The sequence below is a fragment of the Nannospalax galili genome, unplaced genomic scaffold (genome assembly GCF_000622305.1).
Source record: "Nannospalax galili isolate Female #2095 unplaced genomic scaffold, S.galili_v1.0 scaffold18, whole genome shotgun sequence".
NCBI classification, from domain to species: domain Eukaryota; kingdom Metazoa; phylum Chordata; class Mammalia; order Rodentia; family Spalacidae; genus Nannospalax; species Nannospalax galili.
In genome coordinates, this window is record NW_008346548.1 from 1,613,606 (window position 1) to 1,636,465 (window position 22,860).

General features: G+C 33.9%; 1 protein-coding gene across 1 annotated transcript in view; it reads right to left on the reverse strand.

The window, feature by feature from the left end:
* Nucleotides 1–22,860, reverse strand: part of Zbtb20 (zinc finger and BTB domain containing 20) — an 843,460-nt gene that overhangs the window by 820,291 nt on the left and 309 nt on the right. The window lies entirely within an intron of this gene.

A 22,860-nucleotide genomic window follows, 5' to 3' on the forward strand; every position in this document is an offset into this window, starting at 1 on the left:
TATATATATATATTCCAGAGATCATTTCAATGCTTATCTACATATGTCTGAGGAAGAGTTTATTAAGTTTCTTAAAGTGGAATTTACAGAAAACATGGCTTGCTGGAGACTCTAGAGGTCCTTCTGTCCACCTTCCAGCTGCCCTGCCTAGCTGTTTACATGAATGCTGAGGATCCAAACACAGACCATTATGTTTCTAAGAAGCACTTTACCGATCTCCTCAGTTCCTCCAACAGACTAACACTTGAATTCAGTTCCCTGGGTCAAAGTTCCTGTGCTGAGTCATTTCAGTGTAGACAACAGCACTGCTTCTAGAACCTCATGCTCCAGTCTATACAATTATAATGCAGACATATGCTACTAGAGTCTATATATTAAAGAACAGTAATAGGCAGTAATAAGCATTTAAACAAAAGAAATGACTAACATTTCAATTTTTGAATGTTATCAATAACTTAAAAAACATTTTCTCTCAAAAAAATAAAAAGGTATTTGATTAAATAAATGTATTTTAAATAAATTCTTTACATATTGGCTTGGCTTTACAGACTGTGAAATAGTCATCTGAAGTGTTGGTATTATGTCATATTGTGAAATTAACTGTAATGGTGGGAAAGACGGTAGTTACAGAGAAGCATCAAAAGCCAGCAGCCCACTGGCTGCACTCAATCACAATGCTCAGCTTACAAGCACAGTCGCCAGTTACAGAAAATATCTTGTTAAAATATAGTTAGTCCCTGATGTCATGAGTCCTAAGAACTAAGAGATGCATGTCACAGTTTTTTGTTTGGTTTTATTTAGTTTGGGGGGGGGGGTTTGAGGCAGGGTCTCCCTATAGCACCAGTCCCAGATGGCCTGGAACTTGCTATGTAAACCAGGCTAACCTCAAACTCACAGAGATCCATCTACCTATCTGCCTCTGCCTCACAAGTCCTGGAATTAAAGGCATGCACCACCATGTCCAGCTTTGATAATTTTTTTTTTGGTGTCACAATTCCTAAACAAAAATTTTTAAACATTTAAAGATTATGTTTGCAAGACTTTGAAACATAAAATTATGTTCCAAGTTTATAAAATATGCAGATAATTTTGTATAGTTTTAATATATACAAAAACTAGCTTTAAAATCTTGTTGGTTTCAGCAACAATATTTCATAACAATAAATATTCAATATGAAATGCTCTCTATATACCATTGGTCTTTCAAATATCAATTACTTTCTTGCTCATTATTAGTACAATTTCTTTTTAAAAGTAGATCAAATATATATTTTTTTACTAAAATATATGCCGGAGAAGGACAGCACTGTCAATCTCGGAACATTTGTCATGCTGCAAAAGAAAACACATAATGTCTGTAAGCTTAATATTGTTCCTCAGTGTTCTGCCATTGAATAACCAGTATATCTGAAGTTGTGCAATGAAATTTATGGACATTATCCATCTTATTATAAAGTTTCATAATAATTCTTGAAATATTATGACACTTCCATATTTGGTAATTCATTTTCTCCTAATTTTAGAGATTTAACTTTTTGTTTTGGTTTTTTTGAGATGGGGTCTCCCTATAGCCCGAGCTAGCCTGGAACTCACTATGTAGACCAGGTTGACCTCGAGCTCAGAGATAGCCTGCCTCTGCCACCCCGGTGCTGAGATTAAAGGGATGCACCACTACACATGGCTCCTTATTTTTAAAAAACAAATTAATAACATTTAAGGTATCCTATAGCACTTATATGTACTTTTGATTCCAGTGTCTTTGCAAAAATAGCTTGTCTATAAATGATGAATGAATTTCAGATGTAGTTCTGTAATCTAACCCAGAAACAATTTTTTCTAGTCCAGACAAACCACCCAACATATTACCTATATTAATATATTTAACTACTTTCCACAATGCATTGTTTTATGAAGAATATTTTTCTGCTTAGCAGTTATCTTCTCCAGTAAGCACTTTAGTTGTTTGAGGAGAAAAATAAGCATAGTTCTTATTCATACTGAAATTAAACCTTACAAATATCATTAGCTGAAATGTTAGAAATACTGGCAATTTCATTTAACTACACAGTAAACCTTCCATATCATATAATTTGTTAAAATACTTGTTTCTCTAATTTTTTGGAAGTGTTTTCTGTGCATCTTCTAACAGCATTTTCTGACAAACTGTGATGTAGTTTGTTGCCATATTTTCTACACATTATTTCTGCCACATTTTCTCTGTTTACAAGAGCTAGGTTTTACTATTAAATTTTTAAAAGCTGATACTACATCTAACTTGTACAAGACCTACACAAGATCAAGCCAGTCCCATTTCCTGCACAGGTAAGAGAGTGGTTCATAAGGCTCTGCCCAGACTCGTGGCTATTAGTAGTTGATATCCTGGTGAAGGAAGGAGTCATTTTTCTTTGCTGATGTGGCTGCTGGTAAGTTGCCAACACAACAGTGGATGGCCCAATGACATAAAGAGAACATTTCATATCGAATGTTTATAATTACTTTCATTATTATGGGGTTTTGTTGCCAAAACCAAAATAATTTCAAAACTAGTTTCTATGTATGTTAAAAACTGTACAAAATATATCTGTATATTTTATTTCTTTATTATCAGAAATAATAACAAAAAGATGTGGAATCAGGAGGTAGAAGGTTGATGATGAGTTCTGAGGGGAATTGGACAGAGGCAGTAGGGGGTGTAGAAGGCCAAAATGCATTGTATGATCAAGGTCCCAGGAGCCATGCAAACCCAAACAAAACTGGGGAAATGGGCAGGAGATCCCAACCTTAGCCAAGGAGCTACTGGCAGTTAATACTGCCAGGTGAGGGAGAGTGATCTTCTTTAAGGAACAGACTCTAGATACGCTGACTAGACCCCAGTGAATGAACTTGCACTGAGACATGTGTGAGTATACTAACTTGACTCAATAGGCCTTAACATATATGACAGAATACATGAAATACAGGAGAGGGGATAAAAAGATAGTTAAGATGTTTTATATCAAATGCACAAAATTTCAATAAAAATATACTTTAAAAATACATTTATGCATGTGCAAAATTTTACTATTTCCTACAGTACTTGAACCCTAGTTTTTAGACCACTATTCTGCAGTTAACTCCAATTTGAAAAATGCTTAAAGGCAATCCATAAGCAGTTATTTAGCCATGATACTCATATAGCTGATATATAAAGTGTGAGTAAGAACAGCTGTATCACAGAGCTGTTTTGAAGCCTACGTTAGACTGATAAGAGATAGTCTTTGTTGTAAACAAAGTGCAAGACATTTGACAAAACACATTGAACTTATTAACTGGTGAGGATAGTGTCTATATATAATTTATACTTGATAACTATTAGTTTTGCTAATACAAATACAAATGAAATACAAATGAATTGCAAAGTCTTAAAAATTATGTTTTAAGGTGAGTATAGTTAGTTGTTTACATGCCTATCACTTTCACAAACTTCAAGGTTCCTAGAGGTAAGGCCAGGTGGCAGTGATCCATGTGTCTTAATAAAGCACAAAGCACTATGTGCTCAACAGTTTTTAAAATGTTAGATGCATCAACATAGAGTGCCACTATAACATGCTGTTCATTATCTACAAAAATTCCAGCAACTCAACTATTACTGATAGGCGTAAGGAGTTAACTATACAAATATTACAAGACATGTCATTGTTTTCAGGGTATTTCATTATGTCTTTGCAGGAAGAACAACACTCTCCAGAGATTTTTGAAATGCAATTTCCCTTGATTATTTATACCACTTGTAATATGCCTTTACTCAGGCCTCAGATAAGAAATATTTCCATGTTGTTTTCTACTAGAGTATTTTCTGTACGAAGCAGGGAATCTTCATCAATTAGCCTGAACTTGATTGGCCATTCCCAAGAATAAAACTAAACATACTGAGAAATCTACCATCTGCTTCACTAAAATTAAAAATGTTTTAAATATTTTGCTTTCGAAATGCATTGCAAACCAATAATGTATTTCATAATTCTTTCAGATAAGAAACATGAGGTAGAGAAAAACTAACTTGTGATATATAATATTTATTTGTGTAATCACATCTGGTATCTTATGTTTTCCTATCTAATTCATATCCCTTTTGCAAGGAAAAGGTAGGCTGATCAACATGAAATGTTTACAGAAAGTAAAGGGGAAAATATTAAGTTAAGGCATAATTATGAAGAACCTGAAAGACTAGATTTCCAACTTATTCGTAATTATTCAGAGACAGATACTCCACCTTCAGACACATAGGAAGCAGAGTAATTTTGAAAAAGCAAAATGGACATTAAGTCAAATAAGGCTGATGTGAATAAATCATCCACATTTACTAGTTGTGGCCTTAAGCAAGTTACCATTTTCTTTGAATTTTGGTTTCCTCATAAGCAAATATTGGATAAAAGTATTAAATGAGAATAAACATAAAATGTTTAATCCATAGGGAAAGTCATTAAATGATAATCCTTTTCTTCTTTTTCCTCCTGAAGCAGAATTCTCAAATTTTACTGTATTATGGGTTTCTTCTAATTAGTAATGATGTCTATCACACAATAGCTTAAAATTCTTCACAAAATTATTAAATGAATAGATGAGCTGGGTATGGTGCCTCAGACATACAATAAATAGGAGCAGAAATAGCTCAGCAGTTAAGAGTACTGGCTGCTCTTCCAGAGGACCCAAGTCTGGTTTCCAGATCCCACATGGAAGCTAACAACTATCAGTAACTCCAATTCCAGGGAAATCCAACGTCCTCTTCTGGCATCCCCAGGCATTTCATGTGCATGATGTACTTACATGATGCAAGCAAAACAACCATACACAAAAAATAAAAATCAAAGAATCAATTATTAAATAAATGATAAATATCATTAAGCTATTTTTCTAGGCTTAAAGTAATATAAAAATTATTCAAATTATTATCACTAGTGATTCTAGGACCTGAGAATTTACTTGGTGTATCGAAAAAAGTAAAAATTGATTTTCTTAAAAGAACATAAAGATTAATTTCACCAAGTTGAAATTTACATAAGCACTAATCTACCAAATTAAAATAATTACACATATGAAGAACTGTTTAAACTATATATACATATATATTTTAGTTTATGACCCATATATTCTGTTTTTATGTATTTAAGAAAGCTTCCCCCTTTTTAGTTACTGAAATGTTTAATTTGAATATAAAATAATTAGTATCAGTTCAATTGTCTTTTTAAAAATAATAGTTATAAAAGTACATATTTCTGGACCTTAAAGGATTCTTTTGATTTTAGAATGTCATTTCTGGTCTAAATGGCAAAAAAAGAAACTATCAGAATTAATTTCATAGCAAATACAAGTTTATCTAAAACATCTATATTGAAAAAAAAATGTGAAAAATGAGCTATCTCAATTTTTATTGTAAAATAAGTGGTAAAAATTGGCAGGTAGAGATGGGAGAGATGAATTAGTAATGGAACAGAGCAGTCAAAAGCAACCAACTACAAGGTCCACCTGAAGTTTTAAAAACATTAAATTAACCATCAACATTTTTTTTTCATATTTGAACACTCATTACTAACAGTTGATTGCAAATATAATGGACAGAGATTCACTCCTTTCTTCCAAAACGAAATGTTCACAAGTCAAAATTATTCCTTCTTGTATTTCATGTAAATCAAGTCTAAATATGACTCTCTGCATCTTATATTTATTAGATCATTGGTTCTCCATGAATTTTAATTCAATCTAAGGGCACTACCATCTTACAATGTCTTTATTTGTTCAGCTCCTCCACAAAATCTAAGCCCCTGCTTTTCAAATGAGTACTATCCATTAGGTTTACTGTACACAACAGTCAAGAGTGATGGAGCAGGCGTTTAAGATCCCAGCACTCAGGAGGCAGAAGCAGGTTGATTTCTGTGAGATCAAAGCCAGCCTGGTCTACATAGTAAGTTCCAGACAGCCAGGGCTACAGAGACCCTGTCTAAAAAAAAAAAAAAAATTGAGCCTATTCATTCTCTGACTACATATTCCTTAAACAGCAAATATCCTGATTAATATGCTCCTATATAAAACATCCCTGTGCTTTTATTAATATATTTCTAATATATTTCAGCTAAGTACCTCATCCCCTCCTCACCCTCACATTGCCATAGGGCTATATTCAGGTAGCTAGATCATTTACTAACTACACTTACCCCTCCAAGTTCTGGCTTCTCTGATTTCTAATTCCAAACAATTACTCTTGAGGCAAATATTTCTCAGTCAAAAGGTCAGAATCTAGTAATTTATTTTGATACTCTAATCACTGAAAATATGCATGACTTTTCTCTTAAATCCTCACTATCCTTGTTCCATTGCAAATTATTTTCATTACAGGGTAGTTCTGTGTATTATGGTACCACATTCCTCTTCTAGGGCTTCCATGACAGGTTACTAAAGGTTCTTCTTCAAGTTCCCACTCCCCTAAGCCATCTAGCCAGAAAAATGAGACACACCTTAAGATTCATTATTTATCAGCTCTTTGCTATCATCTCTTCATATATTTGTAGACACCTATTTTCATTATAACCTTTTTTTGTTTTTTGGTCTTTTTGAGACAGGGTCTCCCTGTAGCCCCAGCTGTCCTGGAACTCCCTATGTAGACCAGGCTGGCCTTGAACTCCCAGAGATCCACCTGCCTCTGCCTCCCAAGTGCTGGGACTACAGGCGTGCGCCACCACACTCGGCCACTATAACTTTTTTTAAGGAAAAAAAGAAACTTCTTTCTCTTTATGGATGCCCTACACAAAACTTAACAATTAGAATCTTGAACAGCAGATGTTCTAATACATGACTTATTAATAAAACAATATTTACCTATCAGATCATATAATTTATTTTAAGATCAAAATAGACATAGCGATTAGGAAACAAAAGAGGCAAGCATTCTAGGAATACAAAAGGACTAAGAATGGAGGCAGATTAAACTGTCAAAGAGTGTTACTTTATAAGAAACATTAAGTAGAATACTTTTCAGTTCTCTGACAAATATATCATTGTAAAAGCTCTGGACACCTGAGAGGAGAAAAAGGCAAATGAGTGAGAGAGGTTCCACAAGCTACAGCTAAATATCCACTGAGAGCTGGTGGATGTCACATCTACAACCACCAACTACTCAAAACCAGTAACCATCCATCCAATCCATTATTTCCCAGGCAGCTAAGAGATTTATCCAATGGTATCTACTTTTTCTTTTCTACTGTCTTTCACAAAAGGCTTTGATGTTAATGTGTACTTTGTGTCTTCTGAATAAGACTATCTTGTACTGGGGCAGGATGGAGGGAAAGCTGATGTCAAAGCTATCATAAAGTCAGTTCTGCTGAAGAATAACTGAGAAGTGCAGAAGACAATACTGCTTAGCACTGCAGGCACATACCATCCACTCCTCATACACAGACCCCCAGGCAACTTACCTACTGTCAGCCTGTTTCCTCAGTTGTAAAATGGATATAATACTACCTTAAGAGTCCTACAAAAAAAATGAGTTAAGGGGCTGGAGAGATGGCTCAGTGGTTAAGAACACTGGTTGTTCTTGCAGAAGACACAGGTTTAAATCCCACCACCCACATGGCAGCTAACAACTGTCCATAAGGGCATTGCACGACATGGGTAGACTTACCTACATGTAGGTAATACACGCATACACATAAAATAAAAATAATAAATAATTTTTAAATGAGTTAAAATATGTCAACCACTTCAACACTGTTTGGCATGTAGTGATAATAAAGAGCTAAAAATTGATAATAACCATTCAAAAACAGATAATATCCAATTGGGTAGCTTACCTTTAGATTAATTAATATGTACTAGATTAACATAGGTATACACTATAAATAAATTATGATAGAAACTTAGACTTGGGATAAATACATTGCTTGAATTTGGTATTCCAAGTCAATTAGCTTGAGTATTATATAACTGATGATACATTTTTGTTACATTTTTTTCTTTAAATCTACTGGATTTACATCAGTAAGTTCTAAGCTAAAATAAGCAGTTGTTTTGGGAAAAGGTTGAGATATTAAAACATATGCACTGTTAAATAAAGTGTGTTTGTGTTAGTTTTAAAACAATAACTGTGAGTTCGAGGCCAGCCGGTCTACATGGTGAATTCCAGGACAGCTGGGGCTACAGGGAGACCTGGTCTCAAAAAGATCAAACAAACAAATAAACAAAAATACCAGAAAGAAAAGAAAAGAATGACATAAGCAGAGAGGAAAGGCTAACATTCAAGGAAAAGAGAATTTAAAAGATAAATTCTGAGTAATCTGCCCTTACATACATAAGCACTTCTTATGAGGCTCTATAAAACTGAGAAAACATATTTGCAGGTATAGGGCAAATACATCAACCAAGAACACAGAAAGGAGAGGATATAAGGAGGTCCTTGTCTAGGCAGACTCCTATTATACAGGAGATGGTGAGGTAAATCGCTGAGGAAAGACAAAAACATCCAATTAATGCAGTAAGAAATATGTTTCCCTTTACAAAGCAACTTAAATTTCAATTCAATATACTGTACAAAAATCAACTTCATGGAACAATTTATAAAAAGGCAGAAAAAAGTATCAACCATGAAAGAGAATATGTATGAAAGCATACTTCTGCTAATTATTATATGCTGAAGGAAGTGAGTAGATACAAACCAAGAGACAGAAAGGAATCTAGAATATACAGAGAACTCAGTAAGTCAATCAAAAAGAAATCATAAAGAATTTCAAAACATAAGAAAAAAAAGTAAAGGTCTGAACAACCTTTTCACAGGAAAAACAAAAACATGGATGTTTACAGCCTAACCACTAAATACAAAATTTTGCAAGATTATGAGATGTTTTTATTCATGTAATTGGCAAGTTTCTAAATCTGACAGAAGTGTAAGTTAAAAGAGAATAAATACAATAGTCTATACACTGCTAGTGGTGGTACAAATGGATGAAACCATTTCTTGATAACCACTTATAACATCCATCATTTATATATCTAAGACAGCTACTCCAATCGTTATACATAACAAAGAATGACCCAGAAATATCTGCAAGATACAGCTGAAATGTACAACTGCAAGAGAAGTAAAAAATATACTGTGATACAGTCAACAATTTTATGTGTAAGTGAAAACGAACTCTATGAATTACAATTATGTACAATTTAGGTGAATCTTAGTGATTTCATGCTAAGCAAAGAGGAAAAAAAATGACTGAAGAAATAGCTCAGCATTTAAAAGCACTGCCTGCTCTTGCAGAAGACCTGGGTTCAAATCCCAGCACCCACATGGCAACTAATAACCATCTGCAACTCCAGTTCCAGAAGGATTCCAAAGCCCTCTTCTGGCCTCCACAGACATTGCAGGATACAGGCGCACTTAAGATACATGAAGGCAATACATTCATACACATAAAAGAAATATAAAAATGACTGGAAATGAATAAGTACATGGTGATATTAAGGTTTTATATAGTTGCATAATTATAAATGGTAACTATAAAATTTCACTTAAAAATATAAAAAATATGAATTTTAAAATGTTAGTTTAATTAAGGGTATGGTGTTCCATTTGGGAGACTCAGACCAGGCTGGGCTACACAGTAAGTTCTAGGGTAGGTTAGGTTAAAGAGTAAGAATCTGCCCCCATACAAAAATTTTTAAAAACAAAAAAGAACATTAAAAATAACGTTTCTAGCCAGGTGTAGTACTCACACCTTTAATCCCAGCACTCAGGAGTCAGAGGCAGGCAGATCTCTGTAGGACTGAGGTTAGCCTGGTATACGTAGAGAGGTCCAGCCCAGCTGGAGTTACAGGTAGGCCATGTCTCAAAAAAAAAAAAAAAAGCAAAATAATTTTTTCAGTATCTATGTACTCTGTCCTGTTCATTAAAATATGCCTCAATAAGAAATGACCAATAGAAAACAGAGATTTATTTTAGAAAACAGATTTTATGAGCAAATTTTCTAATTATAGGATTTTTAAATTTTTCAAAACATCAAGAATTGAACACTAAGGAAATCTGGGAAAATACTCCTAGATTTTAAAAAAAAAAAAATCACCTAGAAAGAATGAAATGAAAAACTTTACATAAAAACTTTATGGAAGAGAGCTAAAGTAGTCATCAGAAGACCATTGATAGCCTTAAAGGTTTTTGTCATTGAGGAAGATAGAAAATAAATGATATCATGCTGTCTTTAAGAAATCAATACTGGGGCTGGAGAGATGGCTTAGCATTTAAGAGTACTGATCCAGTTCCCAGGGCACACACAGGGCAGCTAGCAACCATCTTAGTTCTAGGGACTCCTACACCCTCTTCTGGCCTCTGCAGGTATCAGGCACACATATAGGGCACTTACATACATGTAGGCAAAACACTCACCCACATAAAAAATAATTAATAAAAATTTAATTTTTAAGAGGTTAAACTTGTCAATATAATGAATTAGTTTCATATATTTCCTATTATTAAATTATATTTTTATTTCTACTTCAATAAATCTTCTAGGACCTACTGCAATATTCTTTTGATCTGCTGGTATTGTTTGCTAATAGTTTACTTTGATTTTTCACATTTATTTCTATAAAGAAACTGAATTATATTTCAGCTAGAGTTTTTCTATAATATTATTACATAAAAATAAGATATTCAAATACTTTTCCATGACTGAAAATAATTAAAATTACATGAAAATTACCTATTTCCCATAGTTTAACCACATTTCTCATTTTTTTCAAAACTCATATGGTTTTTTTTACTTACTTTATATCAATTTGTAGTAAACTAAAGTAACATATGAGTTTATAAATCATATTAATCCTTCCAAATAATTGGCTTTTGGTTTTATTTTGTTGTTGTTTTCCATGTTAGTTTCATGTTTCAAAAAATTCTTCCTTACTTTGGCTTATTATTCTTTATTTTACATAAAATGTTTTCTATCTCATTAATTTCTAGGTGACTTAACTTTTAGGAATTTTTTTTTGCAATTTCATGTCATTCAGCTTTTACCTTTAGATTTTTTTCATTCTGATTATGTTAGTCTATACTCAGGAAACCTGTTTGCAAAATTTCTATTTCCTAAAATTGATAAGGTTTTCTTTGTGACTAAGTACTGAGAGGTTCAAAAGTATTTAAGGAAGCAGACACAATGGCATATTGTAACCCTAGTTCCTTGAGAGGCTGAGGCAGAAAGATGTCTTAAGTACCAGGAATTTGTCACCAGCCTGGACAATATTGTGAAACTGTCTCAAAACATAAATAATTTTTTTTTAATTGAGGAACGTCAGATTCTACATATGTATTGATTTAAGCTTTTAAGTTACATTTATCTACTTCTCTTAGTCATCTGACCTTATAGGATTAACACAACTATGTGGATTTAAATTTTTTTTATGTATTTATCTGATAAAAATAAACCTACTATATACAGACTTAAATGGTTATTTTCCCCATAACCTGTGCCCTTTATAATCATAGTAACCCTTTTTTATAAATTTTTATTGAATTTTTGTGTATTCCATACAGAAAATCATCTTTATAACTCATTCCCCCTTCCTCTTTGGCACCCAAAACTTTTAGCCTTAAATTCTGTCTGATATCACACTCATTTTTTCCTTTGCTTGCATTTACCTGACTTTATGCCCACTATTTTATCATCCAATTTACTTTTTCACTTCGTGTTACGTGTTTTTCTTGTAATATATTTCAGTTGACTTATTTTTAACATGAATCCTGATTATTTGTCATATAATGTATGTAGTTAGTTCATCTATTAAATGTAATAACTGATAGTTTGAGTTTCTTCTTTCACATGCTTATTTCCTCATCCCCCTCTTGTATTTTATTTGATCAAGTGGCTATACATTCTTCTTTCTTGATAATATCAAAGTTCTAAGGGATCTTCAATCGTACCACCTTCTATTTCTGAGTTAATACATATATTTGTATTCATATATATTCCTTTTCCTCATTTTCATATATATGTATATATGTAACTTTTACATATATATGTAAAAATAACAAGAGAACAAGAAATTATGAGGGGGGCTTGAGAGGAATTGGAAGGTGACTAGAAAGATGGAAATAATGCAAATACGATATTCATGTATGAAATTCTCAAAAAAAAATAAAAGAAATAATGGTATATTTACCATATGGTCTTAGAAACAGATCTCAAAATACACTATAGGTATTAATCATTCTGTGTAAGCTTTAATGGAATCCCACTTTTAATTATTCCAGGACAGAATTATCTTTTGTTTACAACACAAATCAATTTGCTATAATTTCAGCTAGTAGAAAAACAAATTATAACTTTGGCCAATCAGATAAATTCCCCAAATGTATGAGCAAGTCTTACAAATGTGAAAAAGCACGCCACCTATTATTGAGAAATTAAAATATGCCCTACATGGTTTACATGGCATTACCTCCCATACTGTTCACAGTCCAGTAGTATCATTTGCTTTCTGAAAGAAACAGGGCTTTAATAATATCACAATATTAAAGTGCTTACCTGGACTAGATTTCTAGATAAATCAGATAATAAAGTTAACTTAATTAAAACTATTTTAACTGTACGAAATTTTATGAACATTCCTTGACTAAGATTTTAAAAGTTCCCATGAAATGTTCAACATCTAAACTGCAATCTATTATAATGGACAAAGGTACTGAGGTTTATTTATCCTGCTATCTAGATAGGAATCATATAGGATATGAAATTTGGGTTTCATCCTTGAATAGGTAGGTAATGTAATTCGGTGTACTCTATTCAACACAATATTCTGAATTGATCATAGGAGATTTGTGTGACTATTGATGGGTGATATCTGATATATTTCTTTTCTGATCATCGTAAATATAATTTTTATTGGAATTTCTGCCATGATAGAATTTCATTAACTATCTAAAAGGAGAAAGGATTATAAACATGTGTAAAGATGTTTGGGTATTTTTAAAGTATAGAAATACTTATAATAGGTAATGATAATTTTCACAACGTTAAATTTGAACCAGAATGATTGAAAATTAGGAAACTGACATTTAGTAACTAAGACATTCCTCAAACAGACATAAAATATACTTACCAACATTTATTGAGTCCTTCCTGTGTGCCAAGTACTATGCTTGCACCACAGCTATCAAGATATAAATCACATCATCTGTCTTTAAAGGGCTACAGTTCAATATGGTATGATTCTAAATGTTAAGTGATGAATCTCAAAGAATTGGAGTTAGGAATTCAACTCTACTTGAAACACCAAATTAAATTAAATTCACTTTATACCAGAGTCATGCATTTTTTCATAATCAAGCTCATCATATATATATGCATGTATATATATACACATATACACACACATATATATGTGCTAGACAGAATGAAATATATAACACAAAATTAAAAATAATCATTTATTTTTGGCTCTTATATGCTTTGTTCTACTTTATAATGAATGATGAAACTATAACACTGAGTATCTGATTGAGAAGGGCCTATTATCCTGTTCATTTTCCTACACTGATTTTCAGCTCAAAAGATTTACCTCCCCAACATAGTAATGCTTTGTTCTTAACCTCTTTCCAGAATAGGAAATTTTATTCTCAGCCTGAGTTTTCAAAGGTGTTTCTCTGAGAGTCAGATATATAAAGGACAGTGAAATGCAGACAGCATAGCCATTAGGAAAACTAGGTACCACAGCATCTCAAAGGAGCAAATACAAGGGTACATTCACAATAAACCTCAAGAGAGGATTGAATGTTAATAATTTTTCTAAATGCATAATATATTTCAGTGATATAACTATTTGAAGCATACAAAATTATTATTGCACTATGTTATAAAATTTGAGTCTGAATAAATATCTGAAACACTGTCATAAGGAAAAGTAAAGTTGCATAGGTAACTGTTCAATAATTCATTACGCTTTCACTGTAAAGATGATAAAATAAATACGCAGACTTGCAAAAACAATGAATATCATCTCTTTAAAACTTCTGACCTACACTCTATCTTGTAGATAAAGGGAATATTATATAAGCAGCTTGTTTTAGCTGATTTTTTGAAATTATAATTCACTTTAGAAGTTACTATTGCTGGGCGTGGTGGCACGTCTTTAATCACAGCACTCAGGAGGCAGAGGCAGGCAGATCTTTATGAGTTTGAGCCCAGCCTGATCTACATAGTGAGTTCCAGGCTAGCCAGGGCTATATAGTGAGACCCTGTGTCTAAATAAATAAATAAATAAACAGAGAGACAGACAAATTAAAAAGTTACTATACTTTTCATTCACTGACTTTGGCTATTCCAAATAACCTAAATTTATACACACTGATTTTATTAGAGCTGATAATTTGAAATATACTCATACTATTAAATAAAACTGAACCTATCTTTGGTTAGCAGCATCAAAGAAAAGTTAAAATTATAGACAAAAAGTCTAGATTATGTCTCATAAGCTTGCTGTAACTCAGTTTCAAACTCTGTGAACATGAGAAAGAAGAGATCAAAAGCTAATGTCATAAGGAACTGAATAAAATTAGTGTGTGAAGTTATTTCACCTTTCATATCCATCAAACCTCTGGGAAGCTAGTAAGTGTTTTGTTCTATTTGAAAACTAGACTCTTAACTAGCATCTTACAGTGCCTCCAGAAACAGTTCAGAATCGGGTGGCAAGGAATAGGCACTCAATAAATGGTTTACCAGACAGCTTATTTCACTTAACTGTCTTTCTGTGCAAAGCAATTATACTTACTGCCTAATTCTAAGCTAGTATTTTCACATTTTGTGCCAAAAAAAGTAACTCTTTACACTGCAAGTTCTGGTGGCCCATATTAATACCAGCTATTGACTTCCGAAACAACCATGAAGGACACAAATAAAAAATATAAACACACGACCTTTTAAGAAATCAGTAGGCTCTACCAGCTTAAATATACTGTTTCTGTACTGCCTCAGGCTTATTTATGATCCTTGGTTCTTGGTTACTGAGTTTGGTTTGATTTAGTCCTTTTTGACCCCTGCCTTCCCAGTACTCCAAGTTTTAACTTTGTTTTGTCCTGCTTCTACTGGTGATTTCTACAGTCTGCTTTATGTTATCATGACTTCACTGTTATCCATAGAACCAAATCAGAAGGCATCTACTGAATTCATTTGCTGTTAGACCACAGTATGAATTTCCTCTCAACACTTGTAATTCTGAAGCTAAAATTTAAAACTGGAGTCTACCATAGCAACCAGTTCTCCTACTTGCAAGTCTTGCACCTTGTGCCCTTCTCTAGAACCTTCCCCAAACCTAAACCTGTGGTTCTTAAAATACAATTACCAGTACTAATCTGGGCAACCTCAAAGTTAAAACCATCCCAGAATAGAGGCCTGGTGATTAACAGTTTAGGTTCATTACAGTTGGATTTGAATTTGAAATCCCATCTGTTAAACACTAGCTATGTGACTTTGAATAATATCATTTCCTTTTCTGAGCCTTATTTTATCTTTAAGGATGGGATAATAAAGGTACCTGTTTCATAGGATTGCAGAATTAACCAAAAAAGAAAAAAAATGCAGATAGAACCAACGCCTAGTTCAAAGTAAGCATTCAATAAATGTGCACTACTACTGTTGTGGTAGCTGTTTTCATTAACATCATTTAGTACCAGAATAAAGAATTTCATTTTCTGTTCATCTTGCTTCCCACTAAAAATTCTGCTAGTCTTTTTGGCACAAGTATCTTTAGAAAACATCTATAGTAATTACTCAATGTATGTGCTGAATTTCAGTCAACATTCCCAAATATTTTCCTTAAACAGAGTTAGAGTATCTTTTCTATCATTTGTATATATCGAAACACACCAGTTTTTGTGCCCAATGGTAGATACAAAATCTTCCTTGCAACTTCTATTAACTAGATTTGGAATGCTACAATAGTTTATCATCACTGAATGTACTGGATAAGTTTTTGTATATCTCTCTATGAGGTGACATAAAATCTTACATGATCATTACCAAGAACATCTGGGGCCGTGGGTAGGTATAGGAAAAGGGGAAGATTCAAAAGTGTATAAATTTCTGCATTTTCCCATTCAAATCTGTGAATAGGTGCTGTTTAATAGTTTTGAGATTGCATAACCATTTCTAACAGCAAAAGGAATATGAGTCCATTGAAAGAAACCAACTAAAATTTTTGATGAAAAGCAACCTTAGAGTTATCTTTCAACACTGACCCATCAATTTTTTCCACATGAATTACATGCACTTATTTGGTTCTTGTATACAACAAAGTATTTTCAAAGTCTTTACTAACACAGATTCTTTCCACAATTATACATGAAAATAGTTAAATTTCTTTGTCTACATAATCATCCCTCTTGTGTAAGTCTATTTCTGAATAACTATAATGTAGGATCAAAAATCAAATGCCACAGTGAAAAATTACAAATTTCCTAAGATCCACATGGAAAGGGATCCTGATTACTCAAAGAGCATCTATATTCAGCTTAGAGGAGAGGTACACAAGTCAAATTCACCTTTCTTCTTTGAAGATGTATGTCTAGGAATCTATACATATATTCTATATCATTAGAAAATGACTGTGATCTAACACATTCTATTATTATCAGCTTTCCCCAACTAAGCAACTTCATGCTAAATGCAAAGAATCAAGCTGATAAATTATATTACTAATACAGCTTCCTGAGGTAGGCTGAGTTGATGAAAATGTATGTAAATGATTACATTTATTCTTACCAACTATAAAAGAATACAAGTAACTGAGATACTGTGTCACATTACGCTGTGTTTAAAAACAAGCATCACTAAACTGAGACACATCACAGATGAAAGGACATGGTAAAGGTCACACAACTAGTTAGTGGCAGCCCTAGACACATAACAGCCTCTAGTAACTCTACATCCAAGATTTGGATAAGGCGTAATAAAGTAAAAGAAATAAATTTAATAGATAAGGGATTGAAAATGTAGATGCTAGCCTCTTAAAAACATCTGAATTTAATGAATTTTACTTAATTATCTGCCATTAGGAAAAAAGACCATAAAATTATCAAAACTGACTAGAAATAATGAAAACTACAAAAAAAAATTATACTTTTCCTTAAATAGAAACCATAAGGCCATACCCAAAAGGACATCTTTAATGTCTAAAGAAATTCAGAGATTTACTGATCAAGGGGAGAGGGGTGGAAAAAAGAAGTGGTGGAGAGGGAGAGAGAACAGAGAGAAGCAGAGGGAGAAAGGGAGAGGGGGACAGGGAGAGAGGACAAAAAGGAGAGATGGGAGAATATAAATACATTGTAGTGGCAAGTTCTGCTTGTTTTGTAAGTCATTAGAGGCCTTCTAGATCCTTCTGCAATGGTAGTCTATATTCCAAAAATGAAGGTACACATAAAATGGATTTCTGATTATTTATAAAGTACTAAAGTAGAGATAATTAAATCTCAAGAAACTTAAAGATAATGGATACCAAGAATTGCAAAACTAAAAACCCAAATCTTTTTAGTCTTGTATTGAATCAAATAGAACATTTCTTTAAAAAAAAAAAAAATCAAAGGTAATTGAAGAGATTAAATCAGTATGCTCAATTCTAAACTGTGTATATTTTTTCCTGAAGTACATATTCATGAGCTGACAGTAAAGACAGGCTGGTTGCTTTGTTTGACTATAGTTCTGTTTACCTCATACTGTCAAGAATGGATTTTGACACTCAGTATTAATATTGCTATTTTTATTGATATAATTAGCACTACTATAAATAATTCCTTGGCCTGTCATATCTAAGTATATCATCACAAGCAGCAATATTAAGAATTTTTTCCTTACATGACGCTTTGAAAATAGACTGCTGGCCCAAAGAACTAAACTAAAGTGACCTTGGGATGTAGAATTACTTAAAAAAAAAAAAAAAAAAAAAATGTTGCCCTGTCAATAGAGACTACTGTTTTGTGTATGACTTCACTAAACAAACTAGTTTATATTTGTTTGAAACTGAAGCTTCTCACCAATCTGCTGTTTCAATTTCACATCACACCATATTGTACCTAAAACAGGCAATCTGGATTCCTAGTGCTACTTTTTTTTTTTTTTTTTTTTTTCATTCCAAAAAGCTCGGGAATGGGCTTAAATATAAAGCTTGAATCTATAAAGCAAAAGAACTAAGACACCCAAAATTGAGACTGGGTGGGTGAAGATAAGCATGCTTGAGACCATTTGTATAACTGCGGGTGGGTAGCCGGCCCACTTCTGATTTTTTGATCACTACATGAAAGTAAAATCAAAACATATTTTATCTTGCCTCTAGATCTCATCAGCTGTGATAATAACCTTATCCAGACCTTGAATGGTTTGTTCATAAAACAAAATGAGGTGACTGACCCAGTACATATTCAGCACAGAGTATGAAGGCCAAAACAAAATGACAATACAATGCAAAACAAGTTTGTGGAAATTTTAGACTAGTATATTAAAACCTTTCTTTGTCTCTATCACTTGACAGATGGTTAGCCCTCACACAGCCTAGTATCTCTGGCAAAGAAATGACTGTGTCTAGCCAGTAACCCCCAAATTTTGACTTAAAATGTACTGTACATTAGACTTACCTTACAAATATGAATATTAATATAATTAAGTCATGCTTATTTTATGACTATACCGACACATGTCAAGATTTTATCTTTTTTACTAGGAATACCTGGTTTTTAAATTCAACTAGCTTGTGTGGATTCAGGCTCCATGAGCTTTCCAGTTCAGTTTTCATTCATTTTATGCACTTTTTGGTGATTGTGATCTTAAAACTTCCAAAATAACATTTTAACTCAAAAGTATTTTGAAATTTACAAAGATTTAATTGGCGTGTGTTTCTATGTTACATACAAGAAAGTTCTGGTAACTAACAAAGAGTGTCAAACAAAATCACTTGGGAACACTGAAAAGATTCCATGTCAAGGGCCAAAGGGCAAAACTAGGTTTATCCAATACTAAAATATGCCTTCATTCATAAACTGTTCATATGTAAATACATATTCATATACACATAAACACAGACACACATTGATCAGCCACTCTTACTAGAAATAGGAAAACTTCGTTTTTAACATCCTATTGCTGTGATGTTTTTTAAAAAAATCAGCTATAACTATTCTATCAGTTTAAAAATCTCTATTTCCTCCTTTTAACATTCCTATTTAAGCTTTTGTATAGACAGTACTGTATACAAATAAGCCAAAAGCAATCACAAAGTGTTCTAAATACATTATGTCCCCTTTTTGGAAAAAGCTGATTATGATACCTATTAACATTGAGATCTAAGATAGGTGCATATGCAAATCCTCAACAGCTGAGGACTGGAGGACTATGTATGATAAAAACTAATTCTGTAAGGTCCAAACTTATATTGAGCCAGACTTAAAAGTGACAGAGAAAAAACACTGAAAATCAGAGTTTGTTATTTGAGAACTATGAACCAGGTCTTGCAAAGATGAGACACACTACTTGAAGTCACAAAATTTGTTGATGTTCTTCTTGCAATACAAAAGTCTATAAAAATTAGAGAAGTGCCAATCAAATGCTTTTGGAGTTTAGGGGAAAAGTTTATAAAAAAACAAATTTTTTGCAGGAATTTCTCTTTTATTAATGCTTTTTTTTTGGGGGGGGGTGTCTTTTTGAGACAGGGTCTCCTTGTAGCCCCAGACAAATTTTTTGCAGGAATTTCTCTTTTATTAATGCTTTTTTTGGGGGGGGGGTGTCTTTTTGAGACAGGGTCTCCTTGTAGCCCCAGCTATCCTGGAACTCACTATGTAGACCAGGCTGGCCTTGAACTCACAGGGATCAGCCTGCCTCTGCCTCCGGAATGCTGGGATTAAAGGCATGTGCCACCATGCCTGGCTTTTTCTAATGCTTTAATGTCACCTATAAATTACAATCTCCACCTTCTCTTGATAAATCTACAACTACAAAGATTCAGATATTGATTTTTCAACAGTCAATCCTAAGCAAAAATTAGCAGATAGCCTACTTTTTAATCAAACTTAGCTAACTGGGACATACGAATTTTACAGTAATTTCAGGACATGAGATTTTTTTTTTAATTATAAAGCAGTATTTTATTTATTTCAAAGACATGCTTAAAATTATAAAGAATATAAACCCCTATCTGTCAAAAGATTTACTGATATATGCAGAAAATATTCACGTCAATAACAAAGTTTAAATTATTTTAATAAATTAAATTCAATTGATAAAACCTACTCCTTCACACTTTACTAAGCACTTTAAAATTCTAGTATGTAAAACAAGAAAAGAGCTAGATTTTAATGTTTGATTTAAAAAAAATATATCCCAGTAATATGGAGTACACAAAATGTATATGGCACAACTACTTAAGTTCCATAAAGATTAGCAATTTCCTTTGGTTCACTGTTCTATCCTAAGTGTCTAGAACTGTCTTGAACAGTTTGATGATACATCCATTCATTTAAGAAAAACATTATTTCAGAGACTAAAACTTCACTTCCATACTCCAAATGTTTTAAAGAAGTTTCTCCTTATTCAGAAGATATCTGAAATGACTGGAAATTCATTTATAAATTACAAATCATTGATGGGAATTTAGTTGTAGCTTTTACTGCTCTTCTAAAATGACCCAATTATTCAGTCTAGCCTTTTTTTCTAGGTCAGTTTGTCTAGAAAGTCTTCTGAAGATTTGCACAGATGAGACAAAAAAAAAAAAATTCATTTAAAAATTTTCCCCTTATATTTCCTTCCTGTAGCATGAAGTCAAATTCTTATAGACAAAGAGAAGTTGGGTATGAGTCTCAAAAACTTTCCCACCTAACTAGAGAAGAAACAGGCATCATCATATCTAACAGTCCTAAACACTCCCATTATAGACCTCAGGTCAAAAACGCACTCACCTCCTCAATCATTCAACCTCATACTGACTTTCAGTACCTACTCAATACACACATGATCTGTGACTGTATTTTCTTGTTATAGTGAGTCTCAATTCTGTCATACTTTAGGTAAATATTGAGACATCTTCCTGCAAATAGATAAATTTTAACAATTTTTAAAAACTTCTTTCTTTAGTCTAATAAAATTAGAAGTTCACCATGAAAAAGCATACTGGTTTGGAGGGTTAGTAGGCAGTAAACTTGTAACCTGATCTTCATATGTAAAAGGCCTGTATTCCACTGTCTTTAAGATCTGAAATCAAAACCAAAAATGCCCACTGCCTAACTCAATGAACAGCTAACACAATTCATGAAAACTGGTTTATCTTCTTCTGACCTGTTTACTTCTGTGCCATTTGTTCTCAACTCAAAGCTCTGCAAAACTCAGTTCAAAGGAAATTACAACCCCAATCTTGGGAATTAAAACTAGCACACCAGACAGTAACAACCGAGATTGTTCGACAATTGTGCAGCCTTTTCTTGAGATTCAAGAGAGGATAGCACAGAGTATCTGTGATAATGTGCTATTTTTGTATCAACTCTGATGCAATCCCATTACCAATGCCAATGAACAAGGGCATGAAAATCGGCCCCCCTCCCCTTTTCCTAGAAGTAGAGGCAAACCTAATTGTAAAGCAAAAATTGCAAGAATGTAGTCAAATCTTATCTGGACACACAAGTGGATAGGTAAGAATGGCCAAGTTTTTTTCCACAGGACAGAAATGGGTCCTTGAGATAAGGAGCTGAACCACGAATAAAAGAAAATCATGTATGAATTTAGTAATCTGTGATTTCTTGAATTCGAAATCCCCCTTTTCACAAAACGTTAATGGTATATTTCAAATATTTCAACGGCAACAAGTTGCTACAATAACGTTAGAACATTGTTCAGTTGAAAACCCTAAGAACAATGTACTCAGAAAATTGTAGCAGCCTAAATTGCTACATGGCCATGCAGAGAAAATTCCACTTGGGCAACATTTTGGTATTTTTAGTGGTTGAAAGATAGCGAAAACATAGTCACTGTCTATAACGTACTACGTTGAACTTAATTGGGCCGCTGATTGTGAGGACAGGACTGCACCCACAGGCTTCCAAACTTCTTCCGGTTCCATTCGGGTTTTTGCTAGAGCTGTCCCACTGCTACTGACCTTATTCAACCCGGTTCAGAGTACGAGATCAGTGGATTACGGCGCTAGGTACTGTAGCTGTACGCCATATTGTGTTTTTCACTAATGTTTATAGTTTGTGTGTGTGCCTAGCATATGCTTCTGCAAGTGTGTTTATCAATACTACTTTTACGAAATCCCTGCCTCCTGCCTCTTCAGCACCCTCGGGAAGGGGAGGGGTGGGGAGGACACCCGAGAGCCACATACACAGAAATGCATTCAAATACTTAAAGAGGACCGCGTCTGAACTTCAAAACCCTCCCACAGTAGGGGGGGGGGTGTATTTCGGGGATTGGTTTGGTTTGGGTCTGGGGTATGAAAAGTGTTAACATTTTTTCTCTGTTTCCAAAGTGTTCCAAAGAGGAGAGAGAAGGAGAGGGGTGGTCCCTGGGCAAGCCCCCAGGTCTGGCCATTGCAAGCAGCCAGTGGGGCTGTAGCAGCTACGACCTGAGGCCACCTGTCCCGCCCCCGGATCTCAGAAGTGGGTCCGGAGCTCGCGAGGCCCGGCGAGCGCGAGGGGGAGCGGGGCGGGAGTCGGGCGCCCGCAGCAGCGCGGAGCCCCAGTCGGGGCCCCTGAGCTGTTCTTCTTGGAAGCGGCAGCTCCAGGCGCGGGGAGGAGAGACGGCAAAGACGCGACTCCCGCGCCGGGACGCCCCGCCTGCTCGCCCGCTCCGACCGCCGCAGACCCTCCCCGCCGGGTCGCACGAG